Source organism: Maylandia zebra, linkage group LG6, assembly GCF_041146795.1.
Source record: "Maylandia zebra isolate NMK-2024a linkage group LG6, Mzebra_GT3a, whole genome shotgun sequence".
Classification (NCBI taxonomy): Eukaryota; Metazoa; Chordata; class Actinopteri; order Cichliformes; family Cichlidae; genus Maylandia; species Maylandia zebra.
The window spans coordinates 38,400,665-38,408,802 of record NC_135172.1 but is presented as its reverse complement, the minus strand read 5'-3'; positions in this window follow the sequence as shown (position 1 = coordinate 38,408,802).

Below are 8,138 nucleotides of genomic sequence, written 5' to 3'. Positions count from 1 at the left end.
CTACTTATGAGTCACTCTTAAAAATAAAGATGCAAGTTCCCAGTAAATAGAGAAGAAAAAAGCCAAAGAAACTCAAGAATGCAAGCACAGCATGTGTGTGCACGCATGTGTGTGTGTGTGCGCGCGTGTGTGTGTGGGAGAGAGAGAGAGAGAGGGAGTAATTTAAAGGTCATTGTCACAATGAGGCCTGCTAAAGAGTGTGTATCACAGACAGCCTGACCCAGCATAAAACCAAGGCAATTAAAGCCCAGCCACGGACCAGGGAATCGACACAGCACAGCAGTGGAGTGATCCAACATGGCCTCGGTCGCACAGAGTAAACAGAGGCTGAGGGAAAGGCTAAGGCAACTGGCAGTAAGGGAGGGGAATAGGTTATGCAAATGATCCTGGGCTCCGGCAGAAGGGAGTCAATGGAGTTCCTCCACGCTGACGGGAGCAGAAAGTTAACTACACAAACAAGTCACTGGGTTTTTGAACCAGTTCTCTCCTTCAGTCCCTCTGTCTCTTTTTGCAGTCTGCCTAAGTCAAATTATTGCAACTATCAGCTGATTGTAAAGCTCTGACCTTGATTTAAAAAAAAAAACAAAAATAGACTCCAAGCAGTCTTTGAATTCTTGGTTCTGGATTGAAAGCTACCACAGAACAATTTGCCGTAATCCATTTTCAAGTATACTTACAATCTCAGAATCTCTCCCCTAACCAAATGAAATTCCTTTGTATTCCATTTAGCCCACAAAACATGTTATCTTTGCTCATAGTCTGCGGTTGACTTGAGAGAGAATGACAGGATGGCTGGGTATATGTGGGTATATTTTCATGCCATTCTGGTGGGAGAGACTTGGCCTGGTTTTCAAAGCCTGGTGCCAGATGGTGGGAGCAACTTGCGAGGCAAAGGAGGAGAAAAAAGAAAACAAGCTTGACTCTATAATGCCAAGACCAGATGAGAAGACGTAACCCAAATCAGACACACTCATAGACAGACACGCAGACATGCAATCTTGCATCTTGATCACAACTTCAAAAGACTACTTTGAGAGATGTTCTTTCGCAGGAGCCTCAGATACGCTGAGGTATGCTATTGTTGGAACATAAACAGAACCGTCTGTTCATCCCACTTAGAGGATTATACATTCACATTTACAGTACAGCTGTATGAGAAGGTATAACACATTTTTTTCCCTTTGAATGGTAGTGTTAAACAACTAGTTCGCTGTCACTGTGTCAAGAGCTTTATTTTAGCATCTTCAGTTCTCTTATTTTTTTTGTTTTATTTCAATGTCAATGATAGTTCACTCAGAATACACCCCCAAGTTGCAGGTTTATTGCAGACATTCGTGTTGAATCCATTTGGTGCAAACTATTTAGTTACACCAAAACCCTGCACTGCATTTGGGTGCAGCTCGTTTTGATGTTATCAGCCCACTACATAGCCATTACCAGTTCACTACAAACTGTGAGTGTACAAAGAGGCCATCATGACAATTGTTAACAGGGTAACACCAAAATGTGTTTTTTCAGGTTAAGGAGTATTTTAAAATGTCATAAAATTATTGAAAACACATTCAGTAAGGAATGAATTATCACAATAATAATAATAATAAGCACTGTTAAATGAAAATAATATTAACTCATTCACTGCCAGCCATTGGCAGTGAATGAGTTAAACCCATTGACTCATTCACTGCAATTGACGGCTATAGACGTCAATGGCAGTGAATGAGTTAAACATTATAGTATTTCCTAGTGTAGGGACTTTGTTTCCAAAACTAGGGTTTATGATTTGCATCAAAAATATAGTACCCTCCTAAAATATGTAAACAAAGAAGTGACACTGATATTTTTCCATCTTCCATCTAGGAAATTGTTTTACATTTTTAATTTATTTCCACTTATCCCTTATGCAACATGTTGTATTTCTACACTATTTGCACTGAAAAAAGAAAGAAAGAGAAAAAAGAAGCTAAAACCATTTTCTGTTTTTTTCTTCATTTCTGTTTTGACCTCAACTTCAACTTAAAAATAAATAAGGAAAATTAATATTTTTCCTCTTACGTATTGTGATTTTGGAGGAATTTTCAGTTTTTAGGATGACTTTTAAATTTTTTTCAAGGGCAACAATAAAATATTTTTTTTTCACCATTAATCCAATAAGTTAAAATAATAGGACTTTGTAACAACAAGAATGATATTCATCCCTCCTGTTGAGTTTAAGGTTACTGGAACAATTTGTGTATTGCATTTACAACTAAATATAATTCAACAATAATTCAAAAGTCCTCATCTGAGTTTTATCAAAGCTTATACTATAATAAGTTATATTATTAAACATATGGGAACTATGACAATTGTAATTTTCAGACAGTTATACTTTCAGCAAAAAGTCCTGACTGATTTTTTTATGAAGCAATTAGATGAGAAATGATTGAATGCCCTCCTCTGGTGTGGTCATTAAGTGAGGGCACTGCCAGTATATTTTCCAGAATTTCTTGCAGATCTTTCTAAAATTTTGACAAAAATATTTTACCAAGGCTTTGTTAGTGCTATATCTTGACACACCTTGACAACAAGTGAAATGCACTGTGTTCTTGGTATTATCAATTAACTCACTATATTATCACTAAATAGCTCTGTGCTGTTCTTAAATTGCTGCTAGATTTGAGTTTGTCTACCATTCCTTGTTTCTCTTTTTTTATTTTAAGTAGAGGGCTCTTTGTTTACCAGCACCCTGGCTACTTGGTGAGAGGTTTCAATCATTTGTCTGGTGTTAGAAATTTTAAACTTTTTTCTATAGATTCACAGGAAGATGTGAGCTTTTGATCTCAGTACTGTAAATAAATCTGTTTCAAATTGCTGTGTACGTTGTCATCTAGAATTTTTACTTACATTTGCTGTTCAGTGACTGAGGTCTACATTATAGAAATCACACAGACACACATCATGTACTACAATCCAATGTTTAAATGTATGAGGATTTTGAGGCAGGGGTTAATGGGTCATTCATGGCAGGAATGTTGTTAGCCAACATATGGTGAGTCCAGACAGCTTAAACCCTATTTGGACAAATAAAGGAGGACAAGTCAGGTCAGGAAGTCCAAGCACAAAGACTGTGCGGAGATGACCTGAGAAAGAGATGATCCTAAGTTCATCACACCCCTTACACTTCAGTGCACGTCTCACAATACAAAGAACACAACTCAGACATGCACACAAACACTGCATAGCATGCATTTGTACTCAACACTTTGTGCTGGGTACTTTGTCTTGCAAAAGATTTTAATGCCTGACAAACTTTTGTATCCTCAAATAACTTGGATTAGACAAATCGGATGAATCAAGCATTTTAGTTTAATGTTGTGTTAATGTGGCTCTTAAGATAAAATACTGTTGATAAGAATGCATGTCTGTAATTGGGTGGGTTTTAAAGAGTTAACTGTATTAAGTAACAGGATCAGTTAATTGCAGTCTATTTTAAATGTAACTAATGAATTGATTACAGTTTAGTTAATTAAACTTTTAATCTGCTTTCTGTATAATAGATGGGATAGACTAAAATGCAACCTGAGGATCAGTGTACAATTACATGTATATTTTAATTAAAGAAAATTCATCATGTATCATACCGCAGAACAACTACAATTAATGTGGGTTACATATACTTCCACATCCAGAATGTTGTTCTTCAGTACAGAGAATCCTCAAAACACTTTTGATCACAGGAGCTCCATCCATCCATCCATTCGCTACCGCTTATCCTTTTCAGGGTCGCGGGGGTGCTGCAGCCAATCCCAGCTGTCATGGGGCGAGAGGCGGGGTACACCCTGGACAGGTCGCCAGTCTGTCGCAGGGCTAACACACAAGGACAGACAACCATTCACACTATCACAGGAGCTCATTGACACTAAATATTCTCTGCTTGCTAATAAATGAATTAGAATAAGCATAGATGATCCCTAACACAGTTAATGTAGTTAATACATACACTGTATGCTACAATCAAACCAAAGTACTTCATGGTGTTGTCAGTCATCTCAAGGCCAAGACTTTAAGGAGTGTTTCAACATGAAGATGATGAAAGTGCAGTGGCAGATTAAATGATAAGACATTAGGTGATTCAGTGGTTAAAATTCTAAGGGTAATGTTAAACAACAACACAGTCAAACAAGCTGATAAAATATCTATTAAATGATGGTAGTGATCAAACTAAGAAATGGTTTCATTATCTTGTTGACACTGCAATAGTTACAATTACTATTACTATGGTAACAGTTACTATCACATTTGGGAGCATTCTTCTCAGGTCTGCATACTACTGCATGTGTGAGAATAGCTATAGAAAGCATTTTTGAAGCTCCAGAGGGAACTGGAGGAAATTCGATTTTGTCAGAATTACCACAAGTTACATCAGTTGCATCAGGATCGGTTTGGGGTGAAAAGTTTGCCCTGACATCTTCCTTGTGCAAGAGTAGGTAATTGTCCAGAGAATTTCCAGCTGCCGTATTTCTAGTAATTTAAAGGCGTTTGAGATTAACAGTCTTCGATGGAAGAACAGTTCTGGAATATGGAATATAGTCCAGACTAAATAAGTGAAAAAAATGTTTTTGCTTTGTTTTGTAAGTTTATATCAGGTTTATATCAGATTTATAAAGCAGAAGAAATAAGTGTTACCCCCAAACCCCCAAAACACTTAGCAGTGACTAGTAAAATCTACTAAGAACAGTACAAATTCGTATGCTGTTTAATGAAACAGCACAAAAGCTTAAACCTAGGAGATCTATGTAAGAGAATGTAGGGAAAAAAGGTTTTATGAAACATCACACACAAATTTCATGGAATGTCATGTTTTATGTGTTTTATGATATAACAGTACATGTTGGAGAAATGTACATTTCAGGAAAATATTTCAAAACCACAAAGCATGCAATAAAATAAATATAAATCGATAGGAAGTCACATTTGTACGGTATAATAGTATTAGATATATTAAATTAAATATATTTCTTTGCAAATTATAACCTGAACACAGCTTTGTGTTGTTAAAAAAAATCAAAACACAGCTGGAAACAAATGTTCCCTTTTTAACAGTTAATCTATTACAGCCATGTCGAGTACAAAATGGGGTAAGCTATCTGCTTGTTTTATTTTAATTTAATTTTTTTCTCTCTGCACTGTGCTGGTACAGTGACTGTACCTGCCACTAAGACACTAAAGTCATGGAGACACAATCTCTGTGAGATCGTTTTACTCAGATAAATGTTATTGTTACCGTGTGACATTATCTCAGGGACAATGCTATTGCACCAATGTTTAGTAAGTTGGATGTTTACTACTTAGTTTAGCTGTTAGCATCCTAACAGATTTTTTTAATAACCAGTTGACAAAAAGTACAGAAAAATTATTAGAATTCTATAGGCATTCAAGGAATTAGTCATAATGTAAAAATAGGGGCAGGGATAGCTTAGTAGGTAGAGTGTACGGGGGTTCAAATCCACTGAACGGCTACCCTGAGGTAGCCTGAGCAAGGTCTCTACACACTGCTCCCCAGGCGCTGGATTGGTAGCTGCCCACTGCTTCACTGAGTGAATGGGTTAAATGCAGAGCAATTTCTTATGGGATTAATAAAGTACACATTAAGCAGGGTACAACCTGAGATTAATATAATTTTACCAATTTAAAATATATCGTTTGAGCTTAGTGACTTCTATTGTTTAAAATGTTTGATTAACAGTATTTTTCCTTTTGTGTACTATACATACATACGTGCTGATTAATGTAGAGATCTGTTGCATGCATTTGCTGGTTAAAAATTTGGATGGATGGATAAATGGATTGATGGGGTGTACTAACTTGAGCTGAACTGAATTCAAATAAATTGAATTAAGACACATTTGATACGTATTTAAAGAGGCTGTGTCTTATTGCCTCATATCAACATACAACAGTTTAAGATGCATTTGTTAAGATAGATAATTTGTAGTTTGTAGATGAGGATCATTTTAATAAGCCCTTTCATATCTATTAGTGGCAACTTAAGAATAGAGACTGACAGCTGAAATATTCCATTGTCTATTTGGAAATCTTTTTACTTCCTAATTAGATCTTTTCCCTGAGATAAAACTGGATCTATAAAAAGAGGTCTGGAACTAAGTTGCAGAAACATCTGAGACTTTGAAGTGGCTATAACAAATATGAAACTCAAGCTGTGCTTGATGTAAGAAAAGCTCAGTCATTACCTCTTAATATTGTAACTGTTGTCAAAGCATTCGCATAATTTATTATCAATTTATAGCACTGCTATGAGAGGGCTTTATCTTCATTTCTATTCAAAGTGTGCTTCTGTGTTAAGCAAGGCAAATACAGCTGAGCTGAGAGACTCTCTCTACAGCCTCTGCTCATTTAGCTCTATACGACAAAGGGAGATGAGTTGCATTTTCGGATGCATTCATTATTTCTCCTCTGTCTCTCTTCCTCCCCTCCTTTCTCTCTCTCTCTCTCTCTCTCTCTCACACACGTACTCTGTCCTTGCTATTAAAATCTGTGGGTATTTTTGTTCCCATTAAATGAATTATACCCATTACTCTCTCTGACAACTCAGCATTGAGTGTGTGCACCCCGATTTAACATTGTTCTAATTCCTCTCACTATTATTGCAATAAAGCATTCATCATAATAATTAACCATTTTGACATCTAATTTAAGTTAATTAATTTAAGAGAAAGAATGCTTGTGTTATATGGAGTTTTGTGAATTGCTTTGAAACTTCTGATAATCATGGGGTCAGAATGAGTGTTGATAAATTTCACATTCTTTGGAACTACAGGAAAAAAAATATTCGCACAAATGTGACATGGGTCACCTGTCCATTAAAGGACAATGACATTGATCCATCTTGGTAATAGCAGTAATGGCAGATTCCTGTGAGGGTAGCTTATGGTGACCATTCTTCTGTGTGCCAACCTAATGATAGACACTCGAATAAAATGCTCTATTCTTAGATTGGTAGCACCATAATCTATCTGGATAGAGGCAATCTAGCTTTTCAAAATCAGGCTATTGGTTTTCTCTGTATTGCTCTTCTGTTATGGATCCCTCCAGGCAGCACATTGATGTACTATAATTTGCGTGTTTTTGTTCTCTGCATTTGGCCAAAAGCTTCTTTGTTCGAAGAGACAAGCGATCGCAAACAACAGTAGGCAGATATTGTTATTGGCACATTGTTTTCTTTATGATGAAGCAAACTCTTGCAAGAAGTGCATTTTGAATTCACATATTGATTCTTTGAAACCGAAGCCTAGAAAATATATAGTTATTTTGCCAGGTTCTTGGTTTGCTTTTGCAGTGATTGGCGTTGAAATAAGAGCCTAGTGCAATAATAAAGCACATCTGATAAAGACATGTGTAGATTTTTATGTCTGTGCATTACCAGACCTGCCTACCAGCTACTGACCAAGTGACTCAAAGGTATCACAGACAACAATCGTAGTGTATCAGATTAGTGAGCATGAAAAAACAAAACAGTGAGCACACCAATATGTTTCTCTTGCTGTCACCAGAGCCTGTTTTTTCTAAAGCAAAAACACCATTAAATGATATTTAATATGACATGTCTTCAGCAGTACTCAGACAGGTATATTTATCATGCACGCTAATAGATTAGGGAAACACTCATTTGGTCTCAAGTAGCACAAGTCATTAATTAAATTCTCTTCTCAAGTGATTTTTCACCATGCTCTATAAGCACAACAGTGATATATGCTTGTGTCCCAAGCACAAAGTCAAACTGCAAGTAAAAAATTGTATTCAAGGCATATAAAGTGAGATGATTGGTACCTGTTGTCACATCAGACAGGCATATGGATGATCTTGTTGAGTTTCCACACATTGCAAAAATAAATAAATAAATAATGTATATTGGGAGATGCCCCTTAGAGTGGTGGAGATTGGCCGAGCTACACAGTCCTGTGGGACTTCCAGATACAGATGAGCAAAATGATGGTGGATAACCAACCGGACATAGTGGTGGTAGACAAGCAGAGGAGAGAGACGGCCATAGTGATAGATGTAGCGATACAGAATAACAGCAACATCGGGAAGAATGAACACGAGAAGCTGAAGAAGTACAAAGGGCTCAGAGAAGAGCT